The 16638-nt window shown below is 43.3% G+C and overlaps 5 non-coding genes across 5 annotated transcripts; all 5 read left to right on the top strand.

Moving 5' to 3' along the window:
• Window positions 1-5332: 5332 nt before the first annotated feature.
• LOC130325498 (U2 spliceosomal RNA) lies at window positions 5333-5528 on the top strand. Its single transcript, XR_008870308.1, has one exon. It is a non-coding gene; the product is annotated as a U2 spliceosomal RNA (small nuclear RNA).
• A 2100-nt stretch (window positions 5529-7628) lies between these two features.
• LOC130325534 (U2 spliceosomal RNA) lies at window positions 7629-7819 on the top strand. Its single transcript, XR_008870332.1, has one exon. It is a non-coding gene; the product is annotated as a U2 spliceosomal RNA (small nuclear RNA).
• Window positions 7820-9923: 2104 nt separating this feature from the next.
• LOC130325415 (U2 spliceosomal RNA) lies at window positions 9924-10114 on the top strand. Its single transcript, XR_008870239.1, has one exon. It is a non-coding gene; the product is annotated as a U2 spliceosomal RNA (small nuclear RNA).
• Window positions 10115-12225: 2111 nt separating this feature from the next.
• LOC130325476 (U2 spliceosomal RNA) lies at window positions 12226-12416 on the top strand. Its single transcript, XR_008870294.1, has one exon. It is a non-coding gene; the product is annotated as a U2 spliceosomal RNA (small nuclear RNA).
• A 2089-nt stretch (window positions 12417-14505) lies between these two features.
• On the top strand, window positions 14506-14696 carry LOC130325473 (U2 spliceosomal RNA). The gene has a single exon (XR_008870291.1). It is a non-coding gene; the product is annotated as a U2 spliceosomal RNA (small nuclear RNA).
• Window positions 14697-16638: the final 1942 nt, after the last annotated feature.

Here is a 16638-nt window from a genome sequence, read left to right as displayed (position 1 = left end):
TGTGTGTGTAACCATAGGGATTTGTGATGTCACCTAGAACCTTCACAGCAGCGACAGCTTTATGAGGAGCATCAGCACTGCTCTGCCTGAGCAGAACCATCACCGCCATAGGTTGTCAAATAACCCGGGTTTAACCCACACAGGTAAGTCCAATGGGGTGCAGGCATGTCCTCTATGCTTACAGCTTCCCGTGGGTGTTGGTTTGATACCGTTTGGGGACAGCCAAGGAGGCATCTGCAGGCAACAAAGGTAGGTGTGTGCTTGTGTGTGTGTTTCCTATGCAGATCCTAAGCCCAGTGTCACATGCAAGTAGGAGGAGTAAGAAGGGTTCCTGGCAAATCCGGGTTATGGATTGCATTTAAAAAGGCCCCGTGGGAGTGCAATGGGCCCCTGTCTTGCTGCTTAGCAATAATGGTATGGGTTTAGGTTCTGCTGTGTGTACTGGTGGTTGACTGCCCCCCAGCCCAGAGTGTGCATGGAAAATTGTCTGGCAGCCTCCCTGACAGCAAGCAGTGATAGTGCCCATGAAGGGCACCTTGTTGGGCCCGCCCCTTTCACGGTTATCGCTTCTCGGCCTTTTGGCTAAGATCTTGTATCTTGTCAAGGGGCTCTGAGTTCGTCGAACCTTCGGCCTTGAGGCATCGACGGTTTTTTAGCCGTCTTAAGCCTCATGCTGCTATAGGAGGAGGACTTACAAAGAACGGGAAGGCGATCCCCCATGGCGACCCTTAGGTTTGCTGCGCATACTGAAACTCGGATTAAGAACACCTTCCGTATTGAAGTGGATGAGGAGAAAAAGGAGAAGATGACTTTGGAATTTTTTGTCAAGAGAATTATGCTGGATTTATTGCACATTCAGAGAGAAGATGTGTTTTGCCTAAAAGACCCAGGTAAAGGACTTTTCATTCTTACCTTGACTTCCGCATCTGCATGTGACCATATGTTTGAGAAAGTTCGGGAGCTTGCCAATGAGGAGGATATGAAAGGACTTGTTTTCATTGCTCTATATTCTAATGGCGATGTTCCACTGGTGGTTACTATGCACGATCCATACGTTGATATAAGAGACATTGTCTTATTTTTAAACCAATATTGTGCGGAAGTCAAATACTCTCATAAAATAATGAATGCAATGGACTTTTGGACTGGAAAGCATAAGTTTGCTGTTAAGTTCAGAGAGGATGTGAGAGGAATTGGAGGTCTGTGTCGCCCACCTGCAAATTTTTTAATTGGGCGTAAACGTGGCTATTTATTCTACCCTGGGATGCCGTATTATTGCAGGAAATGCCATGAATATGGTCATACACAAGAATCTTGCAAAGAGGAAGTGGTTATTTGCAAAAGATGTGGCCAAAAAGGCCACACCACTTTTGACTGTCAAAATGAGATTCTGTGTAATGTGTGTAAGCAGAAAGGACACGCTTTTAAGGATTGTCCTCAACGCTCCTGGGCCAATATTGTGGCTACGTCGGCTGGTCCCTCGATGAGGAAGAGCTCCATGGATGCTGTGCCTGTGCCTAAGACCCACACCCTGAAAGTGATGCCTGAGTCTTCTGCTACCGGAATTCCTGTGATACCTGCTGTGGCTCATGTCTCCAAAAGCATTGTGTCCCCGGGGAAGGTCGTGGGACCTGAGACAGAAGTGAGGGGTTCTCCTCTCATGGAAGTTGAGGGTCCTGGACCGCCCAGAAGGGATACAGAGGAGATGGATGTAGAAGAACGGCGAAAGAGGAAAAGCAGAGACCGGAAAGAGGAAAAGGGCCTTAACATCAAAAGGAGTGGTCGAGTTAGTGCGGACGAGGGGAACGTGGAGATTGTCTGCCAAAAGGTTATAACAGCATCCGACCCTGTTAATATTGAGGAATTTGTGTCACCACCTACAGATTGGGGTTCTTTGTCTGAGGATAATGAATGACCCAGGAGCTACCAAGTGTTAATATCTCCTCCTTCAATGTGAGGAGTTTGAAGAGCCCAGAGAGGAGGGCTGCTTTATTTTCTTTCTTGTCTTCTTTGCCTACAGACATTTTATTTTTACAGGAATGTGCCATTGATTATGATATCAATTATTCATCTTTGAGATCTGAATGGACTCTTGGCCCGTCTGTGTGGTCAGGGGATAATGAGAGGAAAGTGACTGGTGTTGGCATACTGTTCAAGAGCAGTGAGTATAAAGTTACCTCCTTCACAGACATTGTACCCGGTAGAGCCCTGCTCGTTCATATTATTTATAATGACATGAATATGAGACTTTTAAATGTATATGCCTCTCCAGATAAGGATGAAAGATCTGATTTATTAGAGAAAATTCAGTTTTATTTACCGGGTTCATCCCCGCTTATCATCGCTGGTGATTTTAATTGTATAATGGCAGGAGAGGAGCGGGCTGGAGGATCTGAACAAAGGAAAGATAAGACTGAAAAACAACTAAAGGATTTTATAGTTGATTTTAATTTAAAAGATTTGTGGAGAACCTCTTTCCCTAATGACCCTGGGTATACCTGGGGGAATAGCCTTTATATGTCAAGGATTGATTATATTTTTGCTTCTGGATTTGCATTTTATGGGAATATGCAATTGACTTCTACCTTTTTTTCAGATCATAAGATTTTATCTGCTACATGTAAGTTTGATGGGGTTTGCAGAGCCAAAGGAGTCTGGCGTCTGAATGTCTCTTTGCTTGAAGATGAAGAAATTAAATGTAATTTTATCTATCTTTTTAAAAAATTGCAGAACTCAAGGACTAATTTTAATTCTCTTTTAGCATGGTGGGAATTCTGCAAGGTAAAATTTAAAGAGTATTTTATTAAGATGGGTGTTAAAAAAACAAAAGAGAAATTGAAATGGTATAGAGATCTTAACACAAAACTACAAACCTATTATCAACTCAAAGAGCTGGGTGTATATGTAGACGATCTGATTTTAAGTGTTAAAAGTGATATTCAGAAGGCTATAACTAACAAAGGGAAAGAAATAATTTTTAACTCCAAAGTTGAATGTAAAGAGAAGGATGAAAAGTGTACAAGATTCTTTTTTAAAAAGGTAATGGAAACAAAAAAGTTAATGATTAACATTGAGGATGAAACTACTAATGTAGGAATGTTATCCAAAGCTAAATCCTTTTATCAAGATCTGTTTAATGAGAAACCCATTGATATATCTGCTGCTAATTTTCTCCTAAGCACTTTAGATTGTGGTTTAAGTAAGGAGGACCAAGATGCACTTTGCACAGAAGTAAGATGCCAAGAATTAGAAATTGCTGCTAAAAGTTTATCCACAGGTAAAACACCAGGTTCTGATGGACTTCCTGTAGAGTTTTATAAAACCTTTTGGGAGATTTTTAAAGATGATTTGCTTAATATTTTTAAGGAGGCTTTTAATTCTGATGTTCTACCTTTATCTTGGAGGAGTGGTATAGTGTCTCTGATCCCCAAAAAGGGGGATAGGAACAGCTTAGAAAATTGGAGACCAATTACGCTTCTTAATGTTGATTATAAGATTATGTCAAAAATTTTTGTTAACAGAATGAAGCCGTTTTTGTACAAGGTCATCCATGTGGATCAGGTATGTGGTGTCCCAGGAAGGAGTGTAGCTGAACCTTTAAATGCTATTAGGGACGTCATATGGTATCAGCAAGAGCGGAATCAAAATCTAGCCATTCTATCTCTAGATTTTCATAAAGCGTTCGATAGAGTATCACATTGTTTTTTATGGATGGTTTTACAACGCATGGGTTTTCCTAACATATTTATTCAGCAAATTGCTCTCTTATATAAAGGTTCTTTTAGCAGGATTTTAATAAATGGTTTCCTTACAGATTTTATTAATTTATCATCAGGGGTAAAGCAAGGCTGCCCTCTGTCTCCTATACTGTTTATATGTGCAATAGAACCTCTGTTAAACTTAATAAGGAATGATAAAATAATAAAAGGAGTGCCAGTTCCTGGAGGTAATAATGCCACCCTTAAAGTGTGTGGCTATATGGATGATATTAATGTTTTTTGTGAAAGTGCCTTCTCTTTACAAAGAGTTGTTGATGTTACTGATTTCTTTTGTAAAGCTTCTGCTTTTAAACTTAATTTATCTAAATGTGACTGTTTTTATATAGGTAAATGGGAAAACGTGCAAATACCAAACCTAAAATTACAGTCAGAAAAAATAAAAATCCTTGGAGTCATCTTTGATAAAAATAACAATGGTGAGGAAAGTTGGCTAATGGTAAAAGAAAAGGTAAAGAAAAAGGTAGACTTTTGGTCCCTTAGGAAATTATCCTTAGAAGGTAAAATTTTGGTGATTAAGGCTATGCTAATACCCATTATGCTCTATTTAAATATGATTTATCCTCCTAATGAACTTATGTCTAGGCAACTTCAGAGGATTCTCTTTGAGTTTCTATGGAGTTCTAAAGCAGAAAAATTAAAAAGAGATACTATGTATAAGTCACAAAAAAATGGAGGAAAACAGGTTCCCTGTATTAGAAAATTTTTATACTTAAGGTTTTTTAGTTGGTGTTTTAGGGGACTTTTTATGAAAAGTGTATGGTCCTGTTTTTTAAAGTACTCTGCGGGACATATTTTTAGAAAAAGAGAATGGGTGTTTTTATCATTATCTTCTCCTGTACTTTTAACTCCGCCTAAACATTATGCCATCTTAGAAAAAATTATACGTATGTATAACCTTAAAGACTTTGACTTGTTAACCTTGAGGGATGCTCGCAAGATAGAAGTACAGTTAAATTTGCAAGAAGAAATATGTATGGTCTCTAATTTTTCTTATAATAGGTGTGTACAAATATGGAAAAAGGTAAACGAGCCATATCTTTTTAATGAGCACAAGGATTTAGCATGGATGATTATCCATGAGTGTCTTCCGGTAAGATTTTTCCAATATAGAAGAGGTCTAAATGCTGTATGTGTCTGTCCCCGGGATAATTGCAATATAGATGAAACTGTTTTGCACCTTTTCTGGAATTGTTATTTTGCACAAAAGGTTTTTAGACTAATTGGTTCTTTATTGAAATTCCTAACAGGTCTAAAAGTTTTAAATCATGAAGTTGTTTTATATGGCAAAAGTGATGGAGTTACAAAAGAAAAAGAGAGAATTTTGTGGATTTTTATCAACTGTACAAAAAATGTATTATGGAAAGTTCGTAATATCCTTGTCTTCAAAAGAGATTTTATTTGTGAAAAAGAATGTTTGAAGATGATATACAGTGAAGTTTACTTGTACTATTTAATTGATAAAAAGAGATATGGGCAGAAAAAAGCATTAGCTATGTGGAATTTACATTTATGGAAAACAGTATTTGATGTATTGTAAACATTTTTTGTGATGTATTTAAGTTTTTGAGTTTTTTCAATAAAAATGTAAAAAAAAAATCTGTTCTTATCAGTTTAATATCTGATACGTCCCCTATCTGGGGACCATATATTAAATGGATTTTTGAGAACGGGGGCCGATTTCGAAGCTTGCTTCCGTCGCCCTATGCATTGACCCGATATGGCAGTATCTTCGGGTACAGTGCACCACCCCCTTACAGGGTTAAAAAGAAAGATTCCTACTTTCATTGCTACCTGCTTGCTGGCTAGCCAGCTAGCCAGCCCTGTGGGCCTTGCTGCTGCTGCAGCCAAAAAACAAAAGGTGGTGCTGCTGCTGCTTCTGCCTCTTCTGCTTCTGCTTGTGTCTGGCCGCTGTTGGAGCGTCCAGGCACAGGACTTCTGCTGCTGCTGACTAAATGGCCTCCTTAATTGGATCATTTGAGTAGCCAGCACACCTGTGCAGGTAGGGCATGACATGATAGGCAGCTGCCTTGATAGCGGGTGGGTGCTGAATGTTCCTAATTGACAAAATAAGATTAATGCTTATGAAGAAATATAAAATCTCATCCCTTCCCCAATATCGCGCCACACCCCTACCCCTTAATTCCCTGGTTGAACTTGATGGACATATGTCTTTTTTCGACCGTACTAACTATGTAACTATGTAACATAACATGGGGGGGGGGGGGGGTCTCCTGGCTGTTCACACAGGTGTGTCATTGCTGTACATTGACCATGCATTGCTTCTGTGGTATTGCAAAGGCAAAGACAAATGCTTCCAGCCATCCATTGCACTAATGGATTGGTCATCAGCTGGCTGTCTATGTCCCGCATCAATATAGACCAAAGTACAGAGGGTTAGGCTATGCTATTGTGCACCTACCTGATGCATCAGAAGGTGCGAGGCCCTTGCTAAATTCTGTGCACAGACTTTGAGATCTATACTTTAGACTGTATCTAAACCTGCTCCAACATGGACTGACATTCTGGCCTACTTTCAGCCGATGCGACTTGTCTGTCGCTGAACAGTCGCTTTTTATGTATTCAGCACCTATGTATAATGTTGTAAAAATGCTCTAGAAGCTAAAGTCGCAGAAATGTCACACATATTTGGCCTGCAACTTTCTGTGCGACAAATTCAGACAGGAAAAATCAGTATAAATCCTTAGAAAATTATCCCCCAGTGTCTCCATCTGCTGGCGGTATTGAATAAGCATTGCTGCACTGATGGGGTATGCATTAGACGAAAAAAAAGAAGAAAAAGAAGAATAATACGCCCAGAAAAGAGGCGAAAAGGAGAAAAACGTAAAAAAACGTGAAAAAAAAGTAAGAGGAAGAGAAGGGAAAAAAAGGTGGAAATGGGTTTAAAAGTGATTTTGGCGGAGAAATATATATATATATATATATATATATATATATATATATATATATATATATATACGCGCACACACACACATATATATAAACGTATTCTCCGTTGAGATATTGCAGCCGCTGCTGTGTCCAGGCCCAGGAGCCTTAGCACTGTGCTGTGATGTCACTCAATACCACTGACATCACTAGGTGTAAACAACATCTCTCCTTTGCTGTGTATGTGACTATGGAGCTGTTTGGTGATGTCGTCTATTATGGCCTTCATAGAAGCAACAGGAGATTGTTGCATCCATCTAGAACCCTCAGAACTACAGTGCTATGATGTCACTCACTTCCACAGGCCTTGCAGAGTGTAAACAACAACAACCCAGCTTTGTTGTGTATGTAACCATAGGGATTTGTGATGTCACCTAGAACCTTCACAGCAGCGACAGCTTTATGAGGAGCATCAGCACTGCTCTGCCTGAGCAGAACCATCACCGCCATAGGTTGTCAAATAACCCGGGTTTAACCCACACAGGTAAGTCCAATGGGGTGCAGGCATGTCCTCTATGCTTACAGCTTCCTGTGGGTGTTGGTTTGATACCGTTTGGGGACAGCCAAGGAGGCATCTGCAGGCAACAAAGGTAGGTGTGTGCTTGTGTGTGTGTTTCCTATGCAGATCCTAAGCCCAGTGTCACATGCAAGTAGGAGGAGTAAGAAGGGTTCCTGGCAAATCCGGGTTATGGATTGCATTTAAAAAGGCCCCGTGGGAGTGCAATGGGCCCCTGTCTTGCTGCTTAGCAATAATGGTATGGGTTTAGGTTCTGCTGTGTGTACTGGTGGTTGACTGCCCCCCAGCCCAGAGTGTGCATGGAAAATTGTCTGGCAGCCTCCCTGACAGCAAGCAGTGATAGTGCCCATGAAGGGCACCTTGTTGGGCCCGCCCCTTTCACGGTTATCGCTTCTCGGCCTTTTGGCTAAGATCAAGTGTAGTATCTGTTCTTATCAGTTTAATATCTGATACGTCCCCTATCTGGGGACCATATATTAAATGGATTTTTGAGAACGGGGGCCGATTTCGAAGCTTGCTTCCGTCGCCCTATGCATTGACCCGATATGGCAGTATCTTCGGGTACAGTGCACCACCCCCTTACAGGGTTAAAAAGAAAGATTCCTACTTTCATTGCTACCTGCTTGCTGGCTAGCCAGCTAGCCAGCCCTGTGGGCCTTGCTGCTGCTGCAGCCAAAAAACAAAAGGTGGTGCTGCTGCTGCTTCTGCTGCTTCTGCTGCTTCTGCTTCTGCTTGTGTCTGGCCGCTGTTGGAGCGTCCAGGCACAGGACTTCTGCTGCTGCTGACTAAATGGCCTCCTTAATTGGATCATTTGAGTAGCCAGCACACCTGTGCAGGTAGGGCATGACATGATAGGCAGCTGCCTTGATAGCGGGTGGGTGCTGAATGTTCCTAATTGACAAAATAAGATTAATGCTTATGAAGAAATATAAAATCTCATCCCTTCCCCAATATCGCGCCACACCCCTACCCCTTAATTCCCTGGTTGAACTTGATGGACATATGTCTTTTTTCGACCGTACTAACTATGTAACTATGTAACATAACATGGGGGGGGGGGGGGTCTCCTGGCTGTTCACACAGGTGTGTCATTGCTGTACATTGACCATGCATTGCTTCTGTGGTATTGCAAAGGCAAAGACAAATGCTTCCAGCCATCCATTGCACTAATGGATTGGTCATCAGCTGGCTGTCTATGTCCCGCATCAATATAGACCAAAGTACAGAGGGTTAGGCTATGCTATTGTGCACCTACCTGATGCATCAGAAGGTGCGAGGCCCTTGCTAAATTCTGTGCACAGACTTTGAGATCTATACTTTAGACTGTATCTAAACCTGCTCCAACATGGACTGACATTCTGGCCTACTTTCAGCCGATGCGACTTGTCTGTCGCTGAACAGTCGCTTTTTATGTATTCAGCACCTATGTATAATGTTGTAAAAATGCTCTAGAAGCTAAAGTCGCAGAAATGTCACACATATTTGGCCTGCAACTTTCTGTGCGACAAATTCAGACAGGAAAAATCAGTATAAATCCTTAGAAAATTATCCCCCAGTGTCTCCATCTGCTGGCGGTATTGAATAAGCATTGCTGCACTGATGGGGTATGCATTAGACGAAAAAAAAGAAGAAAAAGAAGAATAATACGCCCAGAAAAGAGGCGAAAAGGAGAAAAACGTAAAAAAACGTGAAAAAAAAGTAAGAGGAAGAGAAGGGAAAAAAAGGTGGAAATGGGTTTAAAAGTGATTTCGGCGGAGAAATATATATATATATATATATATATATATATATATATATATATATATATATGCGCACACACACACATATATATAAACGTATTCTCCGTTGAGATATTGCAGCCGCTGCTGTGTCCAGGCCCAGGAGCCTTAGCACTGTGCTGTGATGTCACTCAATACCACTGACATCACTAGGTGTAAACAACATCTCTCCTTTGCTGTGTATGTGACTATGGAGCTGTTTGGTGATGTCGTCTATTATGGCCTTCATAGAAGCAACAGGAGATTGTTGCATCCATCTAGAACCCTCAGAACTACAGTGCTATGATGTCACTCACTTCCACAGGCCTTGCAGAGTGTAAACAACAACAACCCAGCTTTGTTGTGTATGTAACCATAGGGATTTGTGATGTCACCTAGAACCTTCACAGCAGCGACAGCTTTATGAGGAGCATCAGCACTGCTCTGCCTGAGCAGAACCATCACCGCCATAGGTTGTCAAATAACCCGGGTTTAACCCACACAGGTAAGTCCAATGGGGTGCAGGCATGTCCTCTATGCTTACAGCTTCCCGTGGGTGTTGGTTTGATACCGTTTGGGGACAGCCAAGGAGGCATCTGCAGGCAACAAAGGTAGGTGTGTGCTTGTGTGTGTGTTTCCTATGCAGATCCTAAGCCCAGTGTCACATGCAAGTAGGAGGAGTAAGAAGGGTTCCTGGCAAATCCGGGTTATGGATTGCATTTAAAAAGGCCCCGTGGGAGTGCAATGGGCCCCTGTCTTGCTGCTTAGCAATAATGGTATGGGTTTAGGTTCTGCTGTGTGTACTGGTGGTTGACTGCCCCCCAGCCCAGAGTGTGCATGGAAAATTGTCTGGCAGCCTCCCTGACAGCAAGCAGTGATAGTGCCCATGAAGGGCACCTTGTTGGGCCCGCCCCTTTCACGGTTATCGCTTCTCGGCCTTTTGGCTAAGATCAAGTGTAGTATCTGTTCTTATCAGTTTAATATCTGATACGTCCCCTATCTGGGGACCATATATTAAATGGATTTTTGAGAACGGGGGCCAATTTCGAAGCTTGCTTCCGTCGCCCTATGCATTGACCCGATATGGCAGTATCTTCGGGTACAGTGCACCACCCCCTTACAGGGTTAAAAAGAAAGATTCCTACTTTCATTGCTACCTGCTTGCTGGCTAGCCAGCTAGCCAGCCCTGTGGGCCTTGCTGCTGCTGCAGCCAAAAAACAAAAGGTGGTGCTGCTGCTGCTTCTGCTGCTTCTGCTGCTTCTGCTTCTGCTTGTGTCTGGCCGCTGTTGGAGCGTCCAGGCACAGGACTTCTGCTGCTGCTGACTAAATGGCCTCCTTAATTGGATCATTTGAGTAGCCAGCACACCTGTGCAGGTAGGGCATGACATGATAGGCAGCTGCCTTGATAGCGGGTGGGTGCTGAATGTTCCTAATTGACAAAATAAGATTAATGCTTATGAAGAAATATAAAATCTCATCCCTTCCCCAATATCGCGCCACACCCCTACCCCTTAATTCCCTGGTTGAACTTGATGGACATATGTCTTTTTTCGACCGTACTAACTATGTAACTATGTAACATAACATGGGGGGGGGGGGGGGTCTCCTGGCTGTTCACACAGGTGTGTCATTGCTGTACATTGACCATGCATTGCTTCTGTGGTATTGCAAAGGCAAAGACAAATGCTTCCAGCCATCCATTGCACTAATGGATTGGTCATCAGCTGGCTGTCTATGTCCCGCATCAATATAGACCAAAGTACAGAGGGTTAGGCTATGCTATTGTGCACCTACCTGATGCATCAGAAGGTGCGAGGCCCTTGCTAAATTCTGTGCACAGACTTTGAGATCTATACTTTAGACTGTATCTAAACCTGCTCCAACATGGACTGACATTCTGGCCTACTTTCAGCCGATGCGACTTGTCTGTCGCTGAACAGTCGCTTTTTATGTATTCAGCACCTATGTATAATGTTGTAAAAATGCTCTAGAAGCTAAAGTCGCAGAAATGTCACACATATTTGGCCTGCAACTTTCTGTGCGACAAATTCAGACAGGAAAAATCAGTATAAATCCTTAGAAAATTATCCCCCAGTGTCTCCATCTGCTGGCGGTATTGAATAAGCATTGCTGCACTGATGGGGTATGCATTAGACGAAAAAAAAGAAGAAAAAGAAGAATAATACGCCCAGAAAAGAGGCGAAAAGGAGAAAAACGTAAAAAAACGTGAAAAAAAAGTAAGAGGAAGAGAAGGGAAAAAAAGGTGGAAATGGGTTTAAAAGTGATTTCGGCGGAGAAATATATATATATATATATATATATATATATATATATATATATATATATATATATACGCGCACACACACACATATATATAAACGTATTCTCCGTTGAGATATTGCAGCCGCTGCTGTGTCCAGGCCCAGGAGCCTTAGCACTGTGCTGTGATGTCACTCAATACCACTGACATCACTAGGTGTAAACAACATCTCTCCTTTGCTGTGTATGTGACTATGGAGCTGTTTGGTGATGTCGTCTATTATGGCCTTCATAGAAGCAACAGGAGATTGTTGCATCCATCTAGAACCCTCAGAACTACAGTGCTATGATGTCACTCACTTCCACAGGCCTTGCAGAGTGTAAACAACAACAACCCAGCTTTGTTGTGTATGTAACCATAGGGATTTGTGATGTCACCTAGAACCTTCACAGCAGCGACAGCTTTATGAGGAGCATCAGCACTGCTCTGCCTGAGCAGAACCATCACCGCCATAGGTTGTCAAATAACCCGGGTTTAACCCACACAGGTAAGTCCAATGGGGTGCAGGCATGTCCTCTATGCTTACAGCTTCCCGTGGGTGTTGGTTTGATACCGTTTGGGGACAGCCAAGGAGGCATCTGCAGGCAACAAAGGTAGGTGTGTGCTTGTGTGTGTGTTTCCTATGCAGATCCTAAGCCCAGTGTCACATGCAAGTAGGAGGAGTAAGAAGGGTTCCTGGCAAATCCGGGTTATGGATTGCATTTAAAAAGGCCCCGTGGGAGTGCAATGGGCCCCTGTCTTGCTGCTTAGCAATAATGGTATGGGTTTAGGTTCTGCTGTGTGTACTGGTGGTTGACTGCCCCCCAGCCCAGAGTGTGCATGGAAAATTGTCTGGCAGCCTCCCTGACAGCAAGCAGTGATAGTGCCCATGAAGGGCACCTTGTTGGGCCCGCCCCTTTCACGGTTATCGCTTCTCGGCCTTTTGGCTAAGATCAAGTGTAGTATCTGTTCTTATCAGTTTAATATCTGATACGTCCCCTATCTGGGGACCATATATTAAATGGATTTTTGAGAACGGGGGCCGATTTCCAAGCTTGCTTCCGTCGCCCTATGCATTGACCCGATATGGCAGTATCTTCGGGTACAGTGCACCACCCCCTTACAGGGTTAAAAAGAAAGATTCCTACTTTCATTGCTACCTGCTTGCTGGCTAGCCAGCTAGCCAGCCCTGTGGGCCTTGCTGCTGCTGCAGCCAAAAAACAAAAGGTGGTGCTGCTGCTGCTTCTGCTGCTTCTGCTTCTGCTTGTGTCTGGCCGCTGTTGGAGCGTCCAGGCACAGGACTTCTGCTGCTGCTGACTAAATGGCCTCCTTAATTGGATCATTTGAGTAGCCAGCACACCTGTGCAGGTAGGGCATGACATGATAGGCAGCTGCCTTGATAGCGGGTGGGTGCTGAATGTTCCTAATTGACAAAATAAGATTAATGCTTATGAAGAAATATAAAATCTCATCCCTTCCCCAATATCGCGCCACACCCCTACCCCTTAATTCCCTGGTTGAACTTGATGGACATATGTCTTTTTTCGACCGTACTAACTATGTAACTATGTAACATAACATGGGGGGGGGGGGTCTCCTGGCTGTTCACACAGGTGTGTCATTGCTGTACATTGACCATGCATTGCTTCTGTGGTATTGCAAAGGCAAAGACAAATGCTTCCAGCCATCCATTGCACTAATGGATTGGTCATCAGCTGGCTGTCTATGTCCCGCATCAATATAGACCAAAGTACAGAGGGTTAGGCTATGCTATTGTGCACCTACCTGATGCATCAGAAGGTGCGAGGCCCTTGCTAAATTCTGTGCACAGACTTTGAGATCTATACTTTAGACTGTATCTAAACCTGCTCCAACATGGACTGACATTCTGGCCTACTTTCAGCCGATGCGACTTGTCTGTCGCTGAACAGTCGCTTTTTATGTATTCAGCACCTATGTATAATGTTGTAAAAATGCTCTAGAAGCTAAAGTCGCAGAAATGTCACACATATTTGGCCTGCAACTTTCTGTGCGACAAATTCAGACAGGAAAAATCAGTATAAATCCTTAGAAAATTATCCCCCAGTGTCTCCATCTGCTGGCGGTATTGAATAAGCATTGCTGCACTGATGGGGTATGCATTAGACGAAAAAAAAGAAGAAAAAGAAGAATAATACGCCCAGAAAAGAGGCGAAAAGGAGAAAAACGTAAAAAAACGTGAAAAAAAAGTAAGAGGAAGAGAAGGGAAAAAAAGGTGGAAATGGGTTTAAAAGTGATTTCGGCGGAGAAATATATATATATATATATATATATATATATATATATATATATATACGCGCACACACACACATATATATAAACGTATTCTCCGTTGAGATATTGCAGCCGCTGCTGTGTCCAGGCCCAGGAGCCTTAGCACTGTGCTGTGATGTCACTCAATACCACTGACATCACTAGGTGTAAACAACATCTCTCCTTTGCTGTGTATGTGACTATGGAGCTGTTTGGTGATGTCGTCTATTATGGCCTTCATAGAAGCAACAGGAGATTGTTGCATCCATCTAGAACCCTCAGAACTACAGTGCTATGATGTCACTCACTTCCACAGGCCTTGCAGAGTGTAAACAACAACAACCCAGCTTTGTTGTGTATGTAACCATAGGGATTTGTGATGTCACCTAGAACCTTCACAGCAGCGACAGCTTTATGAGGAGCATCAGCACTGCTCTGCCTGAGCAGAACCATCACCGCCATAGGTTGTCAAATAACCCGGGTTTAACCCACACAGGTAAGTCCAATGGGGTGCAGGCATGTCCTCTATGCTTACAGCTTCCCGTGGGTGTTGGTTTGATACCGTTTGGGGACAGCCAAGGAGGCATCTGCAGGCAACAAAGGTAGGTGTGTGCTTGTGTGTGTGTTTCCTATGCAGATCCTAAGCCCAGTGTCACATGCAAGTAGGAGGAGTAAGAAGGGTTCCTGGCAAATCCGGGTTATGGATTGCATTTAAAAAGGCCCCGTGGGAGTGCAATGGGCCCCTGTCTTGCTGCTTAGCAATAATGGTATGGGTTTAGGTTCTGCTGTGTGTACTGGTGGTTGACTGCCCCCCAGCCCAGAGTGTGCATGGAAAATTGTCTGGCAGCCTCCCTGACAGCAAGCAGTGATAGTGCCCATGAAGGGCACCTTGTTGGGCCCGCCCCTTTCACGGTTATCGCTTCTCGGCCTTTTGGCTAAGATCAAGTGTAGTATCTGTTCTTATCAGTTTAATATCTGATACGTCCCCTATCTGGGGACCATATATTGAATGGATTTTTGAGAACGGGGGCCGATTTCGAAGCTTGCTTCCGTCGCCCTATGCATTGACCCGATATGGCAGTATCTTCGGGTACAGTGCACCACCCCCTTACAGGGTTAAAAAGAAAGATTCCTACTTTCATTGCTACCTGCTTGCTGGCTAGCCAGCTAGCCAGCCCTGTGGGCCTTGCTGCTGCTGCAGCAGCCAAAAAACAAAAGGTGGTGCTGCTGCTGCTTCTGCTGCTTCTGCTTCTGCTTGTGTCTGGCCGCTGTTGGAGCGTCCAGGCACAGGACTTCTGCTGCTGCTGACTAAATGGCCTCCTTAATTGGATCATTTGAGTAGCCAGCACACCTGTGCAGGTAGGGCATGACATGATAGGCAGCTGCCTTGATAGCGGGTGGGTGCTGAATGTTCCTAATTGACAAAATAAGATTAATGCTTATGAAGAAATATAAAATCTCATCCCTTCCCCAATATCGCGCCACACCCCTACCCCTTAATTCCCTGGTTGAACTTGATGGACATATGTCTTTTTTCGACCGTACTAACTATGTAACTATGTAACATAACATGGGGGGGGGGGGTCTCCTGGCTGTTCACACAGGTGTGTCATTGCTGTACATTGACCATGCATTGCTTCTGTGGTATTGCAAAGGCAAAGACAAATGCTTCCAGCCATCCATTGCACTAATGGATTGGTCATCAGCTGGCTGTCTATGTCCCGCATCAATATAGACCAAAGTACAGAGGGTTAGGCTATGCTATTGTGCACCTACCTGATGCATCAGAAGGTGCGAGGCCCTTGCTAAATTCTGTGCACAGACTTTGAGATCTATACTTTAGACTGTATCTAAACCTGCTCCAACATGGACTGACATTCTGGCCTACTTTCAGCCGATGCGACTTGTCTGTCGCTGAACAGTCGCTTTTTATGTATTCAGCACCTATGTATAATGTTGTAAAAATGCTCTAGAAGCTAAAGTCGCAGAAATGTCACACATATTTGGCCTGCAACTTTCTGTGCGACAAATTCAGACAGGAAAAATCAGTATAAATCCTTAGAAAATTATCCCCCAGTGTCTCCATCTGCTGGCGGTATTGAATAAGCATTGCTGCACTGATGGGGTATGCATTAGACGAAAAAAAAGAAGAAAAAGAAGAATAATACGCCCAGAAAAGAGGCGAAAAGGAGAAAAACGTAAAAAAAACGTGAAAAAAAAGTAAGAGGAAGAGAAGGGAAAAAAAGGTGGAAATGGGTTTAAAAGTGATTTCGGCGGAGAAATATATATATATATATATATATATATATATATATATATATATATACGCGCACACACACACATATATATAAACGTATTCTCCGTTGAGATATTGCAGCCGCTGCTGTGTCCAGGCCCAGGAGCCTTAGCACTGTGCTGTGATGTCACTCAATACCACTGACATCACTAGGTGTAAACAACATCTCTCCTTTGCTGTGTATGTGACTATGGAGCTGTTTGGTGATGTCGTCTATTATGGCCTTCATAGAAGCAACAGGAGATTGTTGCATCCATCTAGAACCCTCAGAACTACAGTGCTATGATGTCACTCACTTCCACAGGCCTTGCAGAGTGTAAACAACAACAACCCAGCTTTGTTGTGTATGTAACCATAGGGATTTGTGATGTCACCTAGAACCTTCACAGCAGCGACAGCTTTATGAGGAGCATCAGCACTGCTCTGCCTGAGCAGAACCATCACCGCCATAGGTTGTCAAATAACCCGGGTTTAACCCACACAGGTAAGTCCAATGGGGTGCAGGCATGTCCTCTATGCTTACAGCTTCCCGTGGGTGTTGGTTTGATACCGTTTGGGGACAGCCAAGGAGGCATCTGCAGGCAACAAAGGTAGGTGTGTGCTTGTGTGTGTGTTTCCTATGCAGATCCTAAGCCCAGTGTCACATGCAAGTAGGAGGAGTAAGAAGGGTTCCTGGCAAATCCGGGTTATGGATTGCATTTAAAAAGGCCCCGTGGGAGTGCAATGGGCCCCTGTCTTGCTGCTTAGCAATA

This window comes from Hyla sarda, unplaced genomic scaffold (genome assembly GCF_029499605.1).
Source record: "Hyla sarda isolate aHylSar1 unplaced genomic scaffold, aHylSar1.hap1 scaffold_272, whole genome shotgun sequence".
Lineage (NCBI taxonomy): Eukaryota > Metazoa > Chordata > Amphibia > Anura > Hylidae > Hyla > Hyla sarda.
Note: the sequence above shows the minus strand (reverse complement) of the source record. Positions and strands in the feature narration are given on the sequence as shown.